General features: G+C 43.1%; 1 protein-coding gene across 6 annotated transcripts in view; it reads right to left on the reverse strand.

The window, feature by feature from the left end:
* The window catches only part of SOX5 (SRY-box transcription factor 5), a 643908-nt gene extending 637277 nt beyond the window's left edge, over window positions 1-6631 (reverse strand). For 4 of the 6 annotated variants that reach the window (XM_057405230.1, XM_057405225.1, XM_057405229.1 and 1 more), the window contains exon 1: window positions 6436-6631. The gene's annotated coding sequence lies outside the window, so the exon portion shown is untranslated. Of the gene's footprint in view, window positions 1-6014; window positions 6125-6435 lie in introns of those variants that run through there. The other 2 variants (XM_057405226.1, XM_057405227.1) reach the window with 2 other exon arrangements.
* Window positions 6632-25241: the final 18610 nt, after the last annotated feature.

Here is a 25241-nt window from a genome sequence, read left to right on the forward strand (position 1 = left end):
TCAGCAACAAGTTTCAGCGAGAACTAAAAAGCTCACCCTATTTGTGCATGTACTGACCAAGTAATCTACGCATGACTTGCAAGCTTGAGCTAATTAACTGTCCTACATTTGTTAATCTCAACCACAACGCACTTAATGCACCATGGTGCCACTAAACAAACTTGCATTCCCAGGAATCAGAACAGATCACTTAGTTTTCTCAGAATCACACTGTCCTGCTTCTGGTGGCCACCTGCATACAATTACAAATCAATCTGAAGCACAGCACAGAGCACAGTGTCTCCTACTAAACACACTCTTCTTCCAGATTTGAATTCGGAAAGCAGTATATTGCGTTAACACATTCACTTTTCTGTGACTGATTATACTTCTTATATATTTTGCATACCCCTCCTAGGAGATGCATTCAATTTATTATTAAACAGAAGTGTAATTGACACATATATTACATTTCTTGTTATTATTTATGCATTTGCCTATATTCTAGCATGAGAAGCATGATCTTTAATACTACAGCATAAGGAACAATCTCATTTCAGTGGTAACACAGATACATGTTACCGGATGCGCATGTAAGGACAGCACACAGAGAGCCACAGCAGCTGCCTTTCCCTGGGAGCCCCAGTATCCCCAGGCTCCTTCCAGAGTCAGTGGAGAAGGAGAGACTCCACCAGCATGTGATTTTCGGGATGAATAAGTTACAGAATAAGTATTTTCTTTGTGTTTGTAAACAATTCTTTCATGCAGAAGTCAGTATCTACCTTCAGTCTGCTCTGAAATCACTCAAAAACTATTAATTTTCTACTTCTCTAATGGTTTCATAACTTTTCTCAATATAAACCCGGTTCATTAGGACTAGTCTCCTACTAGAAGGTCGGTTGTGACATTGAAATGGTGTTCCCACCTAAGAAAAGCAACTCTTCAATTCGCTGAGCAGAGAAACTGACTTAGCCATATAACAGGTATTTTGCTTTCTTTTTTAAAAAATTGACTGTAAAATTAACTTTGAGATCCTTATTCAACAGTTAATTGGTTAGCTGAGGATTGCAGCTGTGTCCCCCAGCCCTTTTCATTACACTGAAAGCTTACTGATACAACAAGGATTGTATAGCAGTGTAAAAGGTAGACTCCATAATCCTAGTTTAGGAATTGAACCAGTTTAATTAAATGTGTCTTTAGACTGCCTGCTACAAAACACAGTATGGCGCTTGAATCAAATTTAAACCTGTTGTATTCACTTACCCCCTATAGTAACTGAAGATACTGCAAGCCATATTTACACCTGTTTCAGAGTCAGCTCAATGCTTCTGAGCAGAGCAAGCTTAACACAGTTTTGTCACCTCTCCTCAAAAGCATGGGCAAAGCAACTTCTTGGAGCAGGAGCCCTTATTGCCCAGCTGTAAGCAGGCAGCTTCATCCTATCCCATGAGTTCTTTGCTGTCCTAGCCTGCTTTTTACCCTGCCTAAGCCAAAAGCCAGTGCTGAAAATCTGGTTTTAAATTAAATACATTAACATCACTGCCACTAAGAGCAGGACCTTAAATACAATTTTACTAATACTCCAGGGTACCGTAAACATCCCCCTAGGCTTTGACTAGCAAAGGCAAATGCTATGTATGCAAACCTTATGTAGCAAATCTAACCCTACTGAACAAGACTTTGTCAGCTTTCCCAAGACTTTTACATTCATTTCAAGTAAAACCTGGACCACCCTGCCAGGGACCAGGAGACTACAGTGGAAATCACTCCTCTATGGGGTATGGTTTTATTTGGATGATGTTCTGTAAAAGATGTTCTGTAAAACGACATTCCTTGCAGACGGTACAAATTGTCATCAAACTGCAGCGGCCAGTTGAGCCTGCTCAGTTTCTCTCAGGACATGCTCACAAACAAAAAAGACAGGTTTAAGTGTTCAGTGTCCTTTATCACACTAGTACAGTGTTAATACAGTGCAGACTCTCCCATGTATTTTAACTACGACCATTCAAAGGATCAAATACTTGTACATAAATGTGTTACTTAGCGAATTTTTTTTTTTGAGATTATTGCAGCAGTGAAGAATACTGCCCTTATAAAATAACTCTGACCTGCAATTTTCAGGCAATTCATTTCATTGAGAGATAGGTAAATCTTTTTCTTTAAACAATAATCACAGAATACACTTTAGCTTTGTCACCAGGATTTCTTTTTATTTAAAAGAACAACAGGAAATGGGGGAAAGAAAAAAATAAAATAAAGACTTCTGTTAAAGGACAATTCACTGAAGAGTCTTTTAGCTGGCAATTGTCAGCACTGCTCAGGGCCAATGGATCAAATTTAACTCTAAAAAGTGCTGATGCTTGTATGAGTCTTCACAGTAGGAGCTGGCACTCTGGGCCACTCAAGTTCAATTTTTGGTGTTACCATGAGGTGTAGGAACTGAGATCTTGGTGAGCAAAGATTTGCTCTGTATTTGATGCACTGGGTAAAGCAGCATTCTTAAAATCACTAGCCTCCCAAGCAGCTAGTAAGCCAGCAGGAGGTTAGTAGGAGGAGAAAGTAATTGTCCTTTGTGCCTCTGAAAATAGCCAAGATTAAAGAATCCTCTTATGTATTACCTGAGTTTCAATCTACACTTGCAGCTCAAAGCAAAAGGGAGAAGCCGGAGAAGACAGAAAATAAAGATGTTAGAAATATTAGAGGAGACCCTCCTCAAGCTGTCATGAAGCGTATATTCTCCTCACCTAGAAACGTGTGCACCTAGAAAGCATGTGTGCTCTGTAAGCAACAAAAACACTTGTTCAGACAATGCGCTTCATGTATGCAGAATGTACTGTGCAAGTGCCTGTGCCTGTGTGTTCACCACGTGCTTGAAGAGACCAGAAACATGAGGAAACATACTGCAAGAATAATCATCTTACACTTAATCTAGGATGTCCATCAGTGGAGCAAGCAGCACTTGGACTTCAGCTACTTTAACAGGCTGTACACAAGGCATGGGAAATCCACTTTACCTGTAGCCTACACTCTCCACACAATGCCCAAAGGTGTTACTGCAACATGACTAGCAGTAGGATGCAAATCTAATGCTTTGATCTTGACCTGAATGCTCTTATCTGTTACTAAATTTCACAAAGAGAAACAGAAATGGCTTGAAATTCCCAGTTTGGTTGTAAGTTTGAAAGGAATTCTCCTAATTGGGTCTGAGCAACCCATGAAATAGGAGGAAGACTCCCACAAGCCCTCAACACTTCAGTGCCACCAAAGAGGAGCTCGACCTTGTTTCAGGCTTCAATTCACTGTCTAAACCAAATTTGATCTGATCCTAACTACATAATACATCAGAAGTGATTAACTGGACCAACTCTAACGCTTGAAAAAATGGAAAAAATTAAGTAAAACATTATAAAAAACCTCCAGGTTTACAGTACAGGAGGCTTTTAGGCTTTCCAAGAGCCATTCTCAAGGCGTAAGGCCCAGCTGCCCACTTCCTCCTCAGCAACACTCCTGCTGCCTCCAGTGCAAGCACAGCTCTGCCTGTTCAGGGAACACGCAAGGATTCTGATGTAGAAAACAGGAAAAAAACCTTCTTTGCTAATAGGAAAAAAATCCTTATAATAATACTAATCTATTTATAATGGTCAAAAAAATATGACAGCTTACAACAGCGTCAGAGCAGCGCTTTGGCAATATTTTAGCATACTGTTGTATTTTTAGAAGGACTGTTCATTTACTTTCTCCTAAATGCCGAATTCTTATTTTTCAACAAACACTCTGTTTTTTGGTGTATCCATATGCCAACATCAGAGTGTTTTATATCAGGGTAAGTATGAACTGCAGGCAGAAACAAAGCTCCTGTACACACGTTGCATTACACCAGCACTGTCAGAGATGCCAAGAAGTCTCAATCTCCTCCCATGCTTTATGCAGCGATAGTTAGCTACGCCACTTGCAAACCTTCTTGGAACGCAATGGTACATTTTTATGATGAGTAACAGAAAACTGCTGTTTCTTCACCCTGAACATGGAAGAATTATCCCATTGTAAACAATACATCTGACAGTTTAATGATATTGCTCAACCTAACTGGTTTTGGCAAGCAGCACATACAATAAAAGTGCAGCAAGATGTATGTTTAAGCATGTTTGTATTTTCTCAGCAAAGAGACCTCAGAAGGGTACCTTATCATTTAAAAATTCATTAGCAAGCTACCTTGCATTCTGAAGTAAAAAACTGTAAGCTCTCTGTTAAGTCTCACCTGGTACTACAAGATCAGGACGATCATAGTCCCTAAGCACTTCTACAGCTGGAGCTCCAGCACATATAGACAAAATTCACAGGCTTTTATTTTCTCTCTGAAAAGCGTGTATTAGCTGCCATCGCTTACAAAAACTTATACTAAATTAACTACATGTGCACCCACATGTTAACTGAATTAACTCAAAACAGTCAATACATCTCAAATGTCCATCTGTTTACATAAGACACTTGCAGCTTTCAAGTCTTGTACTCCTTACAGTGTAACTCAACTGAAACAGTTTAGGTTCAACCAGAAAGCTCTGCTGCCGCATTTCCAGGCATAATGGCTATGTGCTCATTGGGTTTTCGTGTTTCAATCATGTCAGAACAGACATGCTATCCAGTTGCAAAATGCAGCAGATCCATGCCAGCCTCTCCCTCTTCAACTGGAGAAACCTTGTAAACTAAAGCTGGCTGTAACCTAGCAAGATAATACAGCTAAATTAAAAATAAAATGAAATAAAAATCTCCCCTTGCAACCCCAGTTTAATAGTTGTAAATAGTGCATTTTGCAGGATGAAGAATTTGTTTCTGAGGCAATAATGTATCTTCCAGTGCTGGGAAGGATTAAGAGGATATAAAAACAGCAGCAGACACAAGTAGCTGCTCTCAGGTAAGTTTCAGGTGCTAAAATATTTCGATGAAGAACTTTGTACTAGCTCCTCATGTATATGAAGCTGCTTTTTAATCTGAGTGGCTCACTTCAGCAAGGCTGCAGACAGCTAGCTGTATTTAAATTGGGAAGAGAAAAGCCAGGACACATTATCCTGCAGTACTACAGCTGGAATTCAACCTTCTTGTTTAATTTGAACTAATGTTAATATTCTATTATTTGACAGAGACGGACCAATGTGAAGCTCTATTAAAAAAAAAAAAAGATGAAAAAAAGAATAAGAAAAACTTCTCTAATTTTAGGATGGCGTTGGTTTTCCCCTTACGAGAGTTAAGCGGTAGCATTAACGATAAAAGCTACCTGCACCAGCGTGCGAGACTAGCGTCTCAAAGAAAATAGTTGTGCTCAGACACCCTCCTCCTGGACGCCCCTACTGTATTGTTGCGGTTGCTGATGATCGCGATGTTGAACGCCTACAAATCTCCCACGTGCCTATTTCATTGGCCTGCTGGTTTAAAAAATTAATAAATAAATAAAGCTAGAGGCCATTATTCATGAGCAGCAAGAAAACAAATCACTCTTAGACCTACTCTTCTTGCAGATTCCCACACTTATTACCCAAAATCCCACAGCCTGCTATTGGTTCTACCCTTGACCAAAGTACAGGGCTGAGGCAGCATGCCATCCCTAGGGAAAAGCCGATCACGTTCCTCCCGGCAAGGGGCTCCGGTTATTCTAGGATCTCAGGAGGGCTGGAATAAAGTCCCTTAACTTTTCTGAGAAGGCACAGATCCCTCCCATCACCGGTGCCTTGGCCAGCTCGACCGGGCGCCGGCGGGGACGAGCGCGGCCGCGCTCCCCAGCCTGACCGGTACATCATTTTTCCCCGACCCGTCTTCTCTTTGAGGGGAAAGCAGACGAAACGGGTGAACCGAGCCTGCAGCGCCCTACCACTGAGTCACCCTCGGACTCCGGCAGAAGCGAGGCACACGCCTCGTAGAAACATGTGAACAGCCCCTCCCGGTGCCCCCCGTTCCCCGGTGCCCACCGGTGCCCCCCGCGCCCCGCGGCTCGCCTCCCCTAGAGCGGCGCGGACGGCAGCCGCCGCTCGGCACTCACGCACGCACGCACGGAGAGGCAATTACAATAATTTAAAGCTTCCTGTCCGCCGGGATCCCGAGGGCTGAGCCATGCCTGGGCAGGGCGCGGAGCAGCGACTCCCCGCCACACCACACGGGCGTGGGCACCGCGGCCGGCCCGCCCCCAGCCCCGCCGGCGGCAGCAGGAGGAGGAGGAGGAGGAGGAGGAAGGGGGGGGGCGTGACAAGTTGTGCCAAACTTCGGGAGGTGTACGAGCGCCCGGGAGGAAGCCGGCCGCGCTGACAGCCGGCCCCGCCACCGGAGCCCGCCCCTCCGCGCTGCCCCTCGCCGGGTCTCGCCCGCCCGTCCGCCCGCCCGCCCGCCGTCCCCCCGCCGCCCGGGGAGCCCCGCGGGGCGCTGAGCGCCCGCCGGCGAAAGTTAGACCGGCGGCCGACAGGCACCTACCCGCTAACTGCAATGTCTCCTCCGGGCGCGGGGTGCTAAGTGAGACACTGGTGGGGTGGGGAGAGGCAGAGGTGCAGGGAGGGACCGGGAGATGGGTGTTTGGTGATCTCTTCCTTTCTCTTCTCCCCTCCTTCCCCCCCTTCCCCCTTCTCTCTGTCTCTCAAGGACGAGGTGAAATCCCTTTAGTGGTCATGAGGCGGCTTCAGAGACAAACAACACAATGCGAGTGCAAATAACAAAAGGAAAAAAAAAAAACACGAGAGGGAGAGGGAGACCAGGAACAATGGGGGAGGAGAGGCTCGCCGCGCCTGGCCGCCGCCGGCACCCCGGCAGAAGCAGGAGCAGGAGGCAGAGGAAGAAGACGAGGTGGCGGCCGCGGGGAGGGGGCTGCGCGGGGAGTCTCCTCAAGAGCAGTCCCAAGCTCCTGCCCGCCGGCCGCGCACCAGGGCGGCCCTGCGGCTGCGGCGGGGCTGATCACGGTAAGTGACGCGCCCGCCCCAACAGCCATCGCCGCCACCATCATCATCCTCACTGTCCCTCGGGTGGGGAGAAAAGGGGGCTGCTGTCCCCCGGTTGCACGGGAAAGCAGCGGCGGGCACCGAGCCCTTTCCGCCTCTTGTTCCGCCCGGCAACTTCTTCACCGAGCGGGGCTGCCGTGGGTCCCAGGGACGCCGCTACCGTTTTCCTCCCGAGAGGCAGGCAGTCCCCGTCCCGCTCTCCGCTAGGAGTAAACATCCGAGAGTTGCGTGTCCGTGTGCGTGCCCGTTAGCACCTCCCGCACCGTCAGCCCCTATCACACCGGTGCGAGCGCGCACACACACAGCCGCCCGCCGCACCCTTCAGCCACCCCTCTCCTCATTTCGGTGACCCCCTGCCGGGCGCACGACGGGGAAGCAGAAGTTTGGGGTCTCCCGCGAGCTCTCCCCGGGGCCGATGACCAGGCACCGCCCCAAAAAGCCGCTTTGCCGCCGCCGGTGCCGTCCCGCCAGCAGGGTTACCTCAGCGCGGGCGGCCTGAGACGGGGTCCTGGGACGGACGGGCCGGGCAGCACCCGCCGTGTCACCGCTCCCCCAGGCAGGCGGGGAGCAAGCGTTGCGCCTGGCCCCGCAGCCCGGCTTTGCCCCGGACCCCCCGGTTACCTCATCATCATCATCTCCGCCAGCACCCCCCCGCCGCTCCTCTCTCGGCTGAGCGCAGTCGTGTCCCGGGCTGGCCCCGCGGGGACCTGGCTGGTGGGTCACGGGGCTCCGCGTACGGGCTGGGGTACGTCCGTGGGTTTGGGGTTGGAGGAAGGTGGATTGTGTTCTCTCGGCAACCCTTTGCGCTGCCTGTACTTCATACAGCTGACCGGGAGCAAGCACCGCGGTTCCCGGGCGCGGGGGGAAGAAGCGGTGAAACCGGCCGCCGCAGCCTGGGGACAGGCAAGGGGGAGCCCGCCGGTGCTGCTGCTAATAAAGTCACGCTCTGCAAGTAAGAGGTTTCTCTCTCTTGTTTACTTACGGGGTCTTTTTTTAATGGAGAGGTTCGTACACGTGCTGCTGTGGAGCGGTGCAGCCGGCTTAGGCGGGGTGTGCGCCTGGGAGTGGGAAACGCAGCACGAAGCCAAACGGCTCAAAGAAGAGCAAGTTCGGTTATTATTCATCTCCACGAGGGAAGTCTTATCTTCTACAAATATTTGATACTGGGACAAGTCCTATAATTAACAAGAACAATCAAACAATTTCTCTGCCTTCTCGGGGATTTAAAAAGTCGTCATCTGGAATTCATGAGCATTACAACCGGTTTTTTTTTTTCTGCTTGGATGCATTTTTGTATATGATCTTTTCAGTGTGTGTGCGTCCCTAAGTAATTTTACCCTTTGATGCAAAAAGATGCAAACCATTAAGAGCACAGATAATAGTCACAATTGCTGAGTCAGTGAGACTTCAGCCCTCTCCGTAGGAGTGGGGAGAGAGGGTGGTAACCCTGATGGGAAAAAGGACAAACACCACCAAAAAAAAAAAAAAAAAGAGGTGGAGGAGTGTTTCTTTCTTGGCTTCCTCCCTACCTCTGTGGCAGGAACTCCCACGGGCGTCCTGTGGGTGGGATGGGAGCAGCGCAGAGCTAAGGCACGGCTGCCTGGCAGGAGAATGGCCAGTGATGTAAAGGTGCAAGCGTCTGTGCTCCCAGCTGGCCCCGAAACTTCTCTTACCGGAGAAGAAGCCAGACTGGGAAAGGAATGGGAGTACCAAGCTCAGCAGCAGCATTTCTGATGCAGCATGAGCTTGGGGTGTCAGGGAGGCAGTGTGGCTTTCAGGACCTGTAGTGAGCCAAGCAGGCCAGATGTGTAGTGCCCCATGGCCCAGTTGTATCCCCAAAATACCCCAAACCACTCAAGCTTGCCTCATCTGGATCAAATTCAGACATTGAGAAAGATGACCACATGCTGAATGGCAAGAGTTTTACCCTGCACTGCTCCAGTCACCAAATTCTGTCTAAGATCTCACAGTGATAACCAAAGTCACAAGTCCTCAGTCCATGCCTGCTCATGCAACCCTCCAGTCTCATGGCTGGCAGCCCCAGTGCTGGCACAGGTAAGGAAATACATTGGCCGTGGAGCTCCACTCACTCTCAGGTAATCTCAAGCCTCAGGACCTACAGCCAGACTTCTCTGTGATAGGCTGATAGGGGAATGTGTCCCCTCCCCACAACTTTCAGATCTCTTTTCTGTTGATACAATTCCCACCCAATTTTTTCATTCCCTCCAGCCCCCCCCTTCACTTCTTACTTTATGCCAACTTTTACAATCATGATGAAGTTCCTTGCAGTTCAACACAAGAAAGGAATTACAGTAGTTGGGTCCGAAACTAATCTGTAGTGAAGAGAAAAAGCCAAATGCGGGTGCATTTTATTGAAGATCAAAAGCACAATGGTGTGAGATTGTATTATGCTCTCCACAGGAGTTGTATTTTTCTACTACTACAATAGGATTAAGGTGTTCAGTGGAAAAGAGAATTACAAGGGGAAAAAAAAAGCGCCCCATTAGACTGGTACTGGCTGCATTTGAGTTTCTCTTAAATAATGGCAATATTTCATCCCTCAAGAACTCTATCATTCTGTTTCCAAACACTTTAAAACAATAATTGTAAAGGCCAATAATAATTTGATTTCTACTATTTGTTACTGAGGATTCATTCTACCTTTTGAGATATATATCTTTATATAAAGGATGTTACCATGTCTACATTTGCTCATTTCAAAAATTTCAGTCAACCAGATGCTTTTGAGTCAAAACTAAAGACATGCCCTTATTTAGCCCTGCATATTTGAGAGCACAGGATGTTAAATGTTAGTATACACAGGCTGGACACAGCTGGCAGCACAGATTCAAGCCACTTTTCCACCCTGAATAACTAAAGAAAGCACAAAAGAAAATTTTTGGCACGACTTATCCAATGAAAGTTAGTCTCCTGTGCAAAAAACTGCTGCCTGTTTTAAACCAGAAATTTGCAAAGCTTTGGCTAACTTTCAGTTTCCCAATACCAGGGAATTATAGAATGGTTTAGGTTGGAAGGGACCTTATAAATCATCTAGTTCCAACCCTTTCCACTGGACCAGGTTGCTCAAAGCCCCATCCAGGCATGGCTTGAGCCTGGTTCTCTTCCAGTCTTCATGGAACGTGATTGTGTTTAAACAATAGGTATTGCCTCTCCTTTAGAGTGAGCAGCACGCTTAATGAACGTGGTTTATACACAGGTCCGCTTTCACTGAACTGACCCCAGCCCTGTACCACAGGTTCAGCAATCACCATTTTAAGCATGACTCCATAAGATAAAAACACACAAGCAGATATCTTTGCTCGCACAGGGCTGATCTGGTGCCAGCTCTCCCTGGCTTCATCCCTTCAGTACCACTCTTCACGAGTGACTGTGTGTGCCTTCTTGCCTCATCCTCCTAGAAAATTCAGAGCGCTCCAGTGTTCTACTACATTGCAACCTGGAGCACTCATTTTCACAGGAGCTGGTGTAAAATCCTGCCTTTCTCATATGGAAGTGTTTTATTGCTACCTTTCAGAGGTATAAATTACAGCATTGAAGAACAAAGCCTGAGCCCTATAAACCAATATTACCTTTGTGCCAAAGTAATCCAATTAAGGAGGTACTGTGATAACCTTAAAGCCATATCAAAATGAAGAAACCACTTAGGAACTCACAAACATCTGTTTTTTGTATCAGAGTGCATCAGCACAAGAACACCCTTGTGGGGTCCTAATCAGCCAAAGTATCGCTCTTGTCTTCTACATTCAGCATGGCTTATCTGCTTCCCCATAATAAAATCAGGGTGATATTTGCTCTGATTTCTGGTAGCAGGAAAAGCCTCTGCTACTTAAATTGAAGCAATATGCTTCTATGCAGGTCCTGTCTCCTTTGCCCCAGAGGCAAGAGAAAATCCCAGGTATGATATTTCAAAAAGACATCCAAAATAACTTTCTACAAAATATAAACCATGCTGCTGTTGTGTCCCTGGATATGGGTCTCTATCCAGTATAACTGATTCCTCAAACTAAATGATGAGTTGTGTTTCAGCAGAGTAACTGCTAGTCTTAAATGTAGTTTGGATCCCACATTTAGGCCCTATTAACTAAATAAGGAATGTATTTATTTTTAGTAGAAGGTGGGTACAAAATCTGAAAGAAACAGGAAATGCTGATTAAATTAAATGTTGATTTGGTGTTCTGTAATTTAAACTATTGCAGGCATGTGGAACGATTAAAAAAAAAAAAAAAGAAAAAGAAAAAAGGAAGACAGTTAAAGAAGTTAAGATACTTGCTTTTAGTTGTCCATGCTAAGCAAAACTTAAGTATTACGAAAACCTATAAACAGCTTTCAGTTTCAGTAATGGATTAAAGGCCCAAGCAACACTCATCTATCATGCTACCATTAGTAACTCTTAGATTTCAATGAGATTACTCACATATATAAAAATAATCATAATCTACCAGGACACAGAGATTAATAAAGGCAGTCACAAGGATGGATTTAAGAAGCTGGCTGGAACTTCATTAATGCAATATTTTCACTTGTCAAACAGGTGGGCCCAGTGCAGGGATTACAAAGCTACAAATTAGGGCAGATCTTCCCAAATCTCTCTTTTAGAATGAGCTCACATCTGAAACTCATCCCTCAACCCTTCCCCAAGAAGGACCTAGACCCTCCAACACTTCATTTAGCTTTGCTTCTTTCCTACGTACAAATCCAATTGCAAAGTTCCAGTTTTCATTTCAGCCTTAGTCCGCACTGAATGTTACATAAAATTTTCCACAAATTCCAATAGATGAATAAATGTGTACTATCATTTATTCCAAATCCAACTTTTCAGCCTACCTGAGGCTCCATGGTGCCACAAAGGCCATGAAAATGGCCTTTTTATGCCTCCCCCAACTATATTTTAACGGAAGAACATACCTTTCTTGATATCAGATTTCATCAAGTGCCAGCATCCCAAGACCAGAGTTTACATGTCATGACACAGAAAGAGAGGATTAATGTATCCTAAGTCAGCAAGATACCCAAACTCTAGGTTCACTTACATGGCTACCAAAAGCAAGGGAGCCAGTCAAGGATCACAGCTGGTAGTCTCGTGCATATGTTCTGGCCGTCCGCTTTCTTTCTTGGCTGTTTACCACACCACCAGGTTAATTAATAGTGTTTTTCATAGAGCCTCCACTGGAGGTGGAAGAAGCACTTGCAGGATGAGAAACCATGTGGTGATGCTTACTTACATATGGAGACCACTAAGAAAGCATCTTGAGTGGCTCAGCAGGGGTTGCTTAGGACTAATTAGTCAGGGCAGACCATTAGGATAGCACAAGTGTGGTACTTCCAGACCCCCAAGTAGTCCAGGTACGTCAGCATGGCGCAGCATTCTGCACAGCCTGCATGTTAAATTCAAGCAAGGACTGCAACAAGGTTTTCAAAGCGATCAGGAGTATTGGGTGCTCTAGGAATTGGAGAAGTTGTGGTGTCTCAGGCAGCACAGAGTTTTGCAAAAGCAGGTGTCTGAAGTTTTTTAAATCTAGCCCCATTTGTTTACACTGGTGATTGACTGAAAAAGGGAGGTAAACAAAATCATCTGTGACTTCTGAAAAGAGAGGCCAGTTCCTGCGAGTACATTTTTGCAGGACTTAGCACTTAGTGTCTTATCAGTAGCACAGGAACAGGGATTTGTATATACTGTTTTAGTAAGATTGGTATCTCTACAGCGCTCCTTAAATGAAAACAAAATAAAAAAATGCTGTAAAAGGACAGAAAAAAATGACTCAATTTCCCATTATTGCCAAAAGCCTCTAATTTTGGAAATAACCAACCTTTGTGCCACTAGATGGGGGGGGGGGGGGGGGGGTGCTAAATATATCTTTAGGTGCAATAATTAATATTAAAATAAATCAGAAACAAATTGTGACCCTGTTTAAAATTTAGCACAGCTGCTGTATGTTTATTATCCAGCACATACACAGTAAATAGTACCCTCAAGAAAAACAAACAAACATAACAAAATCAAACAAAAATTAAGTAAAGAAGTGGCCAAATCCCCAGTCAAAGACACTGTTCTTTAATTTGTAATCTTTGTTTGAAAAATCATGCAGCGTATACACATTTTGCCACAGCATTCTTCAGGTAAAGTGTTTTCTTGCACTACCGTCTTTTGTGGAGTAACACAGCTCCTAATATCCCCAAATTACTATCATAAAAACAAAAAGGAGAGGAGGTTGCAATGCAATGAAGTGTCATTTTGTATTTGTAACAGAGCAATCATTGATTTAAAATTGGCATTGGAGTTCCTTTTCTGAAATGATTGCTAGGTTAGGAAACAACAGTTTAAACAAGCAAGATCTGAATTTCTGAAGAAAGACTCAGGTTTAGCACACGTCCTAATCTGTGTTTTGACTATTAGACCTGCACGTTTCTCAGTGTGTGCGCGTTCTATTTCTATGGAAGCATCCTATAGTAATGCTCATAAAATCGCTGCCTAGAAGGTCACACATCTTTATATTTCACCTTTAAAGAAAACACAAGTCTTACAATGTCAGATAAATAAAATTCTCTCAGAAACTTAAAGCCAGTTTCACTTCATACACCTGCTTGTGTGGTTACAGGTATGCAGTGAAGGATAAGCAGTGCAAAATATTTTATATTTTGCTTTTACAGTGTGTAGGCATTCAGGCTGTTCACTACAAATGACTGCACAAGGTGAGAGGCACTGGAGAATCAAGCCCCAAAGATTTTCTATACTGGATCAGATCACTGGTGCATTAAGTGTGTCACCTCACAGCTGGATGTTCCAAAATGAACCTAGCTATCTCTGTAGTACTGTGGGAACTACTCTGGCAGTCAGATTGCATCCAGGAGAGGAGACTGGGTTTTGTCTTTTATTTTCTTAGTGTAACTATTCAGAACTGTCCTCATTTGTAATCAAATTGCTCAGACTTCCTTAACAGTTAAACAAGAGTATCTGACTCTTGTGGAACAGGATGTAAGACATGGCATTAGAAATCATAAATGGCATGGCAGGGGGACACACACACAACATGACACAACAAACAAACAAAAAACAAACCCAAACACTACTTTCTCACTATTTTCATGTTTCTGTGGTATAAGAAAATAGTCCACAATATCAGAAACACATTATAACTATGCCATAATTTACATCGTATTTTATACCGCAGAGCTATTTTGTGGAACTTTACAGCTTTGTATAGTTATCCATTTAAGTCAGAAATGTAACTTAATATTACATAAACAATAATTATATACAATGTGTAAATATCACCTAGCTATAGGAGGTACCAGATATCAGCAACATGAAGTAGCAAAAATATGTAAGCCCACAAAGCTGTCTAAATCTCTCAGAGGTTTCATATGCTGAACCTCAGTGAGAATGAGATTGAAGCTCGCTGCTAGTCAAGTCAAAGGCACAGATATTCCTAAAACATTTCAACATGCTGATTTCAGCATCTGAAAAATCCAAAGCCTTCTCCGTGCAGAAGAGCAAACCTTGTAGTGCACATACCTGCTGTCTGAAAGTCAATGGCACTTACATGTGTCCCTAAATAGCTTTTCTGGAGCTCAGTTTCAGCCACCAAAAAAAAAAATAAACCCACAGAGAAAATGCATGTGTGTACAGTCACAGCCCACCCCCCACCCCCCCACCCCCCCTTATGCTACTGGTTTGTATACTATTTTTTTAAGAGTTTCATGTCAAAAATATTTTTAAACACATGCCATATGACTGGTGATCTGGCTTCCCCAGATCACATCACAGCACATGAAAGCTTTCAGGGAGAGCATGTGTCCCACCATCCATTCACTCTTAGTCACTCTGACAGATAAGACTTGATTGCAAATCTTTTGCCAAAAAATAAAGGTCGTTCAGGAAAGTATTTTTTACCTTTGGTTTTGGGTTTGTTGTTTGGTTTTGGGTTTTTTTGACTCTGACAGAACTATTTCTCTCCAGACAAAACAAAGTAAAGAGATGAGTAAACCAATAATCTATTTCTGAAAAATGTTTATGTGAAGATAAACCTAAAATTTCACTAGTAAAAACAGCTTTTGTTTTGGATCGGTTTAGATGGGCTTATTTTCCTTTATGATCATGTAGTTGAAACATCTGATTGTGTGCGATCCACTGCTGTAGGTGAAGAGCCCGGGGCCTGAAGTAGGGTTCAGCACAGCACTGTCACAGCATCTGCTGGAATACAGGGTGAGCCCCTGAACAGTGAGTGTTCCTGGGCAGGGATACCAGAGGTTTAGCCGGCACCAGTTTTGGGGCACTGGGCAGAAGAGTCAAAGCAGGAAAGAAGACCCAGAAGAGAAGATGGCAGGTCATAGGGATGAAATGAAGATGGAAGCAAAAAGTCAGGTGGCTCTCTGGAAACTGCAGAAATGGATTTTAGGCATATCAAAAAAGCCACACACAGAACTCTTGTCAGACCAATAGGGGAGCTCTGCATTAGTGGGGGGTGGGTTGTCTGTATTTTATCTTTTAACTGACCTCAAAACAAACTGAAAAGTTTGGAAAACTCAGGTGGTCTCTGGTATGGACTTTAAACTCTATTATATTCATCCTCCAAGCCAGAAGCAGGGCTGGTATTTGTACACCCAGAGCAGGGATTAGAAGCCAGGTTTGCGGACAAAGAGCAAATCCAAGAGTTCACAGCAAGGGCTCTCCAACTATAATATTCCTGAAGTCCTCACCCAGCTACCAGATGCTTATATCTAGAATATTCTTCTCTTAGATTCATACTGATACTTTAATAGTAAAGACCTTCATGCAGCTGATTAAATTTTCCTTTTGAGAAAGGAGATTTTCAAAACCAAAAGTGACCATGAGATAAACTAGGAGCCAAAAGGAAGCAAAGACTGAATTTTGATCAACAACAGGCATGGGACAAGAGGAAGAGGCACCAAGGAAGACTGGCAGGAGCCCTGAACAGCATCAGTCATTAAATAGTGAGCTTTCACACTGCTTATGGTAGTTAGGCTGCTCCTGCTTTTGGGGTTTTGAAAGGCTTGCCACATTCAGGATGATTAAATAATTAGTATTTGGTTTATAGCAGGTAACAGTGTTTTACTTGGGAACAGTTTACATTTGGTTTATAGCAGGTAACAGTGTTTTACTTGGGAACAGTTTACATCTCTTGAAATACTAAGGAGCTGGAAAAGCTATCTTTTCCTGTTTCAGCTTCCTTTTTTTCACAGTCACAATCTATTTAGTTGTTAAATAGTTGGAATGGCACTGAAAACTAATCACCATCCTACTCTCATGTTACCTTCCTCTAAAACCTGTTTACCCTACTCACCCGCTGTTTCCTAAAAAGCAGCTCACTGATAAGTGGCAGGATTACAATTTCCGTGGTGACACAGAAGAACGCACATAGATGAACGTTATTTTTGTAGCAAAAGGAATGACTTTTTTTGGACAGATTTATTCCACAGAGGTGGTAGGCTCGCGATCCTGCTTGTTACTGTAATTTACAAGCTCACATCTTCACCCCTCTTGGCATAATCAATTCCCTGATGATAAATGTCCAGCCAGTGATAGTGTATGCATGCGTGTGTCATGCAATGAGTGTGCAATAGAGAGCTCAAGCTCCCCCCAGTCTGTGAAGCATGTGAGCATCCTATGACTGAAAATATGCTCCCTTGCATAATCCTGAGATTAGCAAATTTCTAGTAAAGGATGGGAGGAGGAAAAATGCCTAAGGTAAGCACAGAGGAAAACCCAAGGTAGGAAGGTAACCACAGGATTCATGCCCGGTTCCAGCTACATCTCTGTCACTGCTTCCTGTGTGACCTGGAGTGAGAGGCATGTCAGCTCCTCTTGCTTCAAAATCCCTTCTCTGAAAAATGAGAACAGAAGTAGGTGAATCTATTTTAAAGATCCTTGGCTAGTTAGAAGACGTGTTGTATGAGTGCCAATTGGTTATAACCAACTTTTGACAGATAGGGGAGGGAAGGATAGCAGATCAAAAAATATGCTCCACTCAAACTGTAGCATTCATGAAAAATGTCACTGGCTGAAAGTGATTATCATCTTGGCAACTGTGTTCAATGGGATCTGTGATTGCATGGGCAAAACAGCTAAAAGGTGCTAACTGTGCCTTCCTCAGGTATGCTGCTAGCCACTGGTAATTTTAATCTTAAAAGGAGAGAAATTCTCCAGAGATGCCCCTCTAGGAAGGTGCTATTGACATTTTTAAGAGCTGTATTTCCACAGCTAGTGATAGGGCTACCTGGCAGGGAGACAGCTGGAATCCCACACACTATATCTATGTATCTATATCTAATAACTCTTCCCACATGTTTTGTGCAACTGGGAGGCTTCTAGACAGCATGGACAGTGTCTTCCTCATACATAGATATGTCATACCCACTATAAATTGAATCCATAGGCCAAACCCTTGTACTGCAGACTGAGGGTCAAAGTTAAGCTGTTTGGCTGTTTCTTTTTTAATGAAAGATTCGTAAGTTTCAGAGTGACAAAGTAAGTAAGTATACACATAGTCGTGTGATATTTTACTTTACCATTAGCATACTTTTTTTGACAAAACCAGCTGAATGCTATATACAAATGAAGCTATGGGGCTTTTAAGTTCAGGTACTGGTAAAACCATTTGCCATGAAACTATGTTTCCATGTGTGACCAGACAGTGTTTATTTCAATTCGTTCAATGAAACCTACCACCAGAAATGCCCACAGCAGCCTCTGTTGAGTCCAAAAGAGAAATCAAAGTCTGACAGATTTTGAGCTTGATATTGAATTGATTAACAAACCTGGCTACAACTCTATGGCTAACAGGTTGGTTCTGTTGGTTTTATTTCTTGAAGGCAAGTCGGTTCACTGATAGAGGTTCTGCGTTATAAAGAGAGAAAATAATTTCTACTTAGTACATTTGTCTGTCTGTCTATAATCCATACAGTTTGCTACTGTTTAACTGGACCAACGGTTCTTTCATTTTTGATAAACCAGATTTTAAGTTGGGAACAGCAGAGAGGGAGGCAAGCAAGCAACCAAGAAAACGCCTAAGATTAAGCCTTGCCTGGCTCACACAGAAGCGTTTCCCAGAAGGGATGCCCCCTTCACTCCTCTTCCTCCCCAGACATGTTTCTCTGCTAACACTCTGCTTGGGCTCCCCACATAGCAAGAGAAGCGGTGGCTGCCTGGCATCACTGGGGGCAGCTGGGTGCCTACTCGGGGCTTGCTGCTGCCGCGTGAGCTCAGTGCACCCTCCCCTGTGTACCTGGCAACAGACCAAAAATCCATTCTCATCTTTAGCAAAGATTTATTTCTTTTTCCCCCATGATGTTTTGAATCCTTTCCTCAAGCCTTTGTTAGTTGCACTTGGAAGAACTCCAAGCAGTCCAGAAGACAAAACAATGTAATACTTCAAGAAACACAGCTCGTTTGTGTGTCAGTAAGAGTTCACACACATAGTCACTCTGTGAAGGTACGAGGCTATTTCTTTCAAAGCAGTATCTCTCCCCCCATCTCTGCCTTGCTGCTTTGCAACAGGGTGTAACTGAGATGATCATCTGCTGAGGTGATATAAACCCCAGTGTCCCTGAATTCATTACTGCTATTAGTTAAGCAAGAGACAAACAGTCAAGAAAGGACTTTGTACTTATACATACTGTTACTTCATATGTATACACCCTTTGTATGTGGATACAGAACACTGTATATTTACAGACAAAAGTAGTGAAACCTACAAGGGTGCTTAAACCTTGGCTTTTAATGGGTATGATTCTGGTTTCTTTCAAGCTGGAGCATTTATGATTTTAAATCCACATTATCATAACTGTCTGAGTCCTGGTTATTCTTTTCCTGAAGCAAGTTACTTGTTGCAGAAAGAAGTTACTCCATATCATTTTCTTAAAAGATTATTAAAAAAACTTTCTCTTAGCATTTGGGTTGCCAGTTTGAACTGGGTGGCAAATAAGAAGTGGCAAAGTAATTAGCGCCTCAGAAATATAACAGATTAAAAGCGAATATTTCTGTCTCATTTTGAACCCACTCAAACACAATGGATCTGTAAATTCAGCTCAGATTTGGAAGTTGTTGGGAGTGAATTCTGCTGAGAAGAAATTATGTTTGGAGAAGATAGAGGAAGAATTGCAATGAAAACTGAAACTTGATACAGAATGGAAATCTGAGAAAATGGAAAATCTAAATGATTAGATGAAAACTAAACATGGAAAGCTTTTTATAAAAAATACAGCATTACAGGAGCCCAAACTGGTTGAAGTCCTGTTTCAGTACCTAACATAAGCTTTAGTCTTCCTAGAGAAGGAGCTACTACAAGTTAATTATTGTATAAAGGACAGGCTTTACATTACCCAGGAAAAGTCAGAAGCCAGGTGATTTACCCAGTAGTTCACAAGGATCCGATTCTGCAGAGTCATTCTTTGGGTAGTATTACTGCTACACAAAGTGCCAAAGATATGGTGAGAGTCCATATGCATGGAGATACCCCACCCAGGCACAACATAAAACGTGGGAGGTGGAAAAAGCGAGGCTGAGTACAGTCCACACCAGCAGCCTTAAAACTTAGAGCCACAACTGTTCACATATTTGCAAATGAAGATTACACTGTTCTTATCCTTAGAATTCAATAAATAAGTGGAAATACTTAAAATACAAAAGAAAGAGAAGTTTGTATAGCAATTTTCCCTCTCCCTCTGTGCTAGTTTCCCCATTGGTATAACTCAGCCAGCTTTAATGCACGTTATTTCTAATTTGCCATAAAAAAAGGAAAGGCAATCAGCAAAGTTCATGTACTCACATACACTTATACACATGTGTGCATCGATATATCATACATCATTTCTCAAAGTAAATATGTAGTGATTAATTTAATATAAGAAATAATTGCAAACAGCATACTGGGTCATGGGTGACAAATCTAATCACTTACTGAGAGTAATGTATGCAGAAATAAACAAGATATAGCTTATAACCAATGTGTGGGAAGTTAGCTGTGATTCAGGCAAGCGGCTGGATTTCTTGTCTGTGGACAGAAGGTTGAAATTTAAGCACTTAACAGACACCTCTCTAATTTCCTGGTAATTAATGATTTTTGTAATGGTTATTAAGGCCTCAAGTCCTAGTTCTGTCAGCTCATTATTGTATTTGTGAGTTAACTGCATCAGATAAAAATATAGGTGGACAAGAAGCAGCTCCATCTTATCTTGGGCTGTCACAGCATTCTGAACTAGAACATTTAACCCCCTCTAGTGGAAAAAGTGAAAAATGGGAAAGCGGTTCTAAGGAATTGATCACGGTAAGACACGGGCGTCCCTGCTGCCTCTGTGATTGATAAATAAAAATTCCTGTGATCCCTTCAAATGCCCCCTGCTCATAAAGGTGCAGCGTTACCGATATTTTACTGCAGGATGCAGGAAAGTGCTTGTAATAGAACAGAATGAAATGAAGGAAATAAGGTTTGGGCCAAGCATCCTGTTTTAGTCCAACAAGAACACAATTAAGCTGAGCCACCCTAAGAAGTTTCCTTTTAATAAACAGCCACTTCAATTACAAAGTCCTTTAGAATGTGGATGCTGAAACAATGTGATTAACAGAGAAAAAGAGAGAGAAAAAAAGAGGACAGGTATAAACTTAGCCTACCTTTATTTCTTACAACACGTTTTAATGGGATGCATTCCCATCCCAGAGAAGGGATCTGTTTAGTTATTTGAATGGTCACATTCTCCTCTGGAAATGGGAATGAACTGAAACATGTTATTGTTGCATGGTGCTGTGGTTGCATGGTGTGAACACAGATCTATGGGCCTCACAGTCCTGAGCTGGCCAGGACTTCCATCTTTATACAAGCCATTGGCTTTCTCTCATCTCAGTTTCCCCATCTTCAAACTAATGAAAATACTTACCCTCAGAGTTCCTCAAAGGTGAAGTGTATACTCAGCAGCAAAGAAAGTTATTAAGTATATATACACAGCACGAGTGTATAAGCACACAGCATTGGCTACCTGGGTTCCCAGGGTCCCCACTTTTGCATGCAGATGAAAACTGGCCTGAGCACACTAAGAAATGGCATCTTAGCTCTGTGCTCCTTGTCCTGCTCAGGAATTCTTGTCTTGCAAAGACAGCACTCTTTCAACACTGCCACCTCCATCTTTAAATTAAAACAGTCAATAACTTTATAGGCACACTGCACCTCCTTTGGAGGTCTCCCAACCTCCAGAAGAGGTCATTTGTATTTGGGTGAGAGCATGATAATGTATTTTTTCCCATTAGGCAAAACTGTAATGATGAAAGAAAAGCTTTAACAAACCATACTCTGCAAAGTTAGTTTAATCATGTTTTACCTATGCACAACTCAAATGAAGTTAGATCTAGATGGTAGATGGGGAATGGCACAAGTTTGTCACACCAGGTTCCTTGAAGGAGAAAACTGAAGCCCGCTCACAGCTGAGCTCAAGTCTCCAGGAAGTTCCTGAACCTCCTCCTATTCCCTCTGCAGAGCAGTATGGACTTGCTGAATTTTAGGGTGGGATGATGGATCCATATTGCAAATGCAAATAGCAATATGCTATGTTGCCTTGGAGCTGGACAACTGTTTAGACAGGAGGAGCAGAGAGACCTGTTCTTGTCCATTTTTTCTTCTCATGGAAACTGAGAGTAGCGTTTTCCTTTGCACTCTTAAAAACTGTTTTCTCATTTTTTAAGATTAGTATCAGCCATCAGGGTGGTAGTTGTGTGTGTATAATTCTATATTCTTCACTCAGTTTATAACCTCAAAACTCTGTTGATTTACAGACTTCTGAAGTGCTGTTTGCACAATCCTGCCATATGCAAGTATGTATTACACACATTTTTTTTCATTGAAAGGTTTGTGTTTACAGGTAATTTTCCAGTGTTCAGAAAAAGTGGTAGAAGTGGAATTGTGAAACAGTTGTACGATGCTAGAAAGCGTCTTGCCAGATTCTAGAAAAGCTTCTCGGAATCAACACAGCTGGCCAGGAAATACCCCTGCTACAGCCCACATTCAGTTAGCTTTTTGAAAAGGGGTTTTTAAGAGGTTTCGTATTAATGTCACGGCAGATTGCAATGACTTCCAGTAATCAATCCCTAAACCTGATTAATTCCAAGGATGCACTAAAGGGTGTGTTACATAAAAAGAAAAGGGGATTCTACCCTTTTATTATTTGCATAATGATTGAGGACTCCCCTAAGTTGAGTGTTTGCTAATTTGCAAGACAAGAACTGAATGCTCACTTTTAACCTGCACCTAGGTAAGTCCTACTGGAAACCCATGACTGAGACTTCTCTTTGCATTTTTGCATGCAGCTGAACCTGTACCTTCAGAGCATTAAAGTGCTACTAGTGAGATTTTCAAAGCAGCCTGTGAAATTCACTGGGATTTTCACATGCAAGATTCTACTCTAGTTTGAGAAACTGAGAGTACACGCAGGTACAAACAAAGATACTGATATAATTTGTAACTCAGAACCGATATAAAATAATTAATTCAAAGTCATAAATCAAAAGCTTGCTATCTACTGTTTACCTGTTAGTAAAAGGAGAATGGTATAACTTCCTAAACAACTTAAATAGCACATAAAATAACTCATGCTGTGCTAGTGTCATTTGTTACCTGCATTAAAAGTAAACTAATCATATAGGAAGTGACCACTTGATCCTAACAGTAGGTCTCTGCTCAGTACTCTGTGAAAGATCAAAACAGCAAGGCAGTGCTTAGTCCCCTCTCAAGGAGTTCCTTCTGGGACTCAAAGCTGGCACCTGCCTGCAGAAAATCACCGAGGTTAAGTGCCCATCCCCATTGACACTTCAGGCACTATCCTGCTTATTCACAGGACAAGCCAGTTTTGTATCCAGATGCGTTTTTAGCACAATCAGACTTCCTATGTTTCCCACCACTGTTACTTTAACTAGATTTTTCTGTGCTTGGAAGCTTGAATGTTTTGGCAGGCTTTACAAATAGAAGTGCAGCTTTTGACCTCCGGGCATTATCCAAGTCCTCACTACACATTTATAAGCCTGAATGTAGCGTTAGTTTTATGGATGTTTCCTCTATCAATTCATGACAGTTTCTAGTCTGCCCAGTTCTCCTTTCCGAGCAGATGAGCACCTGTTAGTCTCAGGACTGGGCATCCCACATTAACTGTTCAGACACCAGCACAACTTCCGAGATCAGCACTGACAGCACAGTGTACTTTAGCACTCTCAGATTCTGGTTACAAATCCTGTGGTCACACAAGGCTTGCTATCAACACTGAAAAGCTGAAAAAGCAGGTCTACAAATGCAAAAGGCACTGTGCTTAGCCAGTCACCAGCTGCCTTGCTTACATCTGAAAGGGGGCAGGTAACAGCTGTAAAGGAGCACTTCAGAGCAAACGGGGATTATAATATACTTGGCCAAAACAATGCCGGCATTGTTTATTTTCAGCAAACACCATAGAGAACCTCTGGTGCTGAAAGTTCAGCAACAACATGTACAAAAATATATAGGTTTGTGCAGCTCAGCGTGTGTTTTATAAGAACTGGCTCTTGATCTGTCTGTAAAAACCAGGAAGTCTGTGCATGCCTGAGCATCACGCTGCAAGAAAAAAGCTACACAGTCTTGACTGGTATCTGCCCTGCTCCATCAAAGCACAACAGCTAACTTACTTCTTCCCTTGTCTAATCACAGATGCACTGATTTGATTGAAAATATATAATTGTAAATTGAACACCTTCCCCATGTCATCATTACAGCATTTTGGAATGGCCTTGTACACTCAGCATGTAATGTGCTTATGGCCACAGCCTTCCCAGGCTTAGTCAGTGAGTTGGTTCTGTCATCTGCTCCAGATGAACAGTTTACTTTGCTCAGAGGATAGGTCTCTGGACATTCACAAGTGTGCTGGTTTTGGCTGGGATGGAGTTAATTTTCTTCATAGGAGCTAGTATGGGCTGTGTTTTGCATTTGTGCTGGAAAGTGTTAATAACATGGAGATGTTTTAGTCACTGCTGAGCAGTGCTTACACAGAATCAAGGCCTTTTCTGCCTCTTACATCACCCTACCAGTGAGTAGGCTTGGGGCACACAAGAAGTGAGGGGACACAGCTAGGACAGCTGACCCCAGCTGACCAAAGGGATATCCCATATCGTTTAATATCATGCTCAGCAGTATAAGCTGGAGAAAGAAGGAAGGGCGGAACGTTCAGAGTGATGATGTTTGTCTTCCCAAGTAACTGTTACATGTGATGGAGTCCTGCTTTTCTAGAGATGGCTGAACACCTGACTGCTGAAGTGGTGAATGGGAAAGTTGTGAATGAATTCCTTATTTTGCTTTGCTGACCTATTGCTTTTGCTTTACTATTAAACTGTCTTTATCTCAACCCAAAAGTTTTCTTACTTTTACCCTTCCAATTCTCTTCACCTCCCACCAGGGGGTGGTGAACAAGCAGCTGTGGTGCTTAGTGACCAGCTGGGGTTAAACCACGACAGCAAATGAAACATTTCAGTTTACTGCATGGGATAATGTCTCTCTCTAGTGGCTAGGTACAGTCAGTATAGCAGCCTGCTTTACTTGCAGTTTTGACGGCATTTTCTAGTTAAACAATCACTGCAGTAGTCAAATTCTGTGCTAAAGGTCCCAGGTTATTGTACACATCATTGACATGCAGCCCTGACTTCACTAAACCTAATTACCAAATGTTCATCTTGCAGATTTTGTCAGTGGTTTAATTTTATAGAAAGAATGTTGCTTAGAAAGAGGTAAAAGTTGGTGAAAATGCCCAAGGTTTGGGAATTTGTTTCTGGCTAGTAGATCTCAATCAAACTCAAGCTTTTGGCACTGGGAGACTCAGGACACTTCTGAAATCCCAAGGATATACAAAGTTTAAACAGAGGATGAGAATAAACTTTTCTCTCAGCTCCTGATGTATTTCAACTTTTTGTTCTCCTAAAAGCCAACAGTGCTCAAAGGGGGGAGGGGAAATCTAATAAAAAAGTGTGATATTCAAGTGTTAAGAGGCTGTACATGAATATTGATAATAGCCGCCAAACGCTCTTCTTGATATAAGTTCTGTCTTCCTCTATACTTGCTCAAAAACAACAGTTCATTTCAAGTGATTGGTGACCAAAGGCCAGATTTGTAGAGGAAACTAGATGCAAAAGAGATAACAGTTACACACCTAGAAGGGACTTCTAGAATTCTCTGCTGTGCACTGAATGCCTGCCCTTTTGAAAATCCTGTTATACATCCAGTTTTCTCAGAACAGTAGTTGACTTTCACTATT

This window comes from Pezoporus wallicus, unplaced genomic scaffold (assembly GCF_028554395.1).
Source record: "Pezoporus wallicus isolate ANWC-B61680 ecotype Strahan unplaced genomic scaffold, APGP_CSIRO_Pwel_v1 contig_6789, whole genome shotgun sequence".
NCBI lineage: Eukaryota > Metazoa > Chordata > Aves > Psittaciformes > Psittacidae > Pezoporus > Pezoporus wallicus.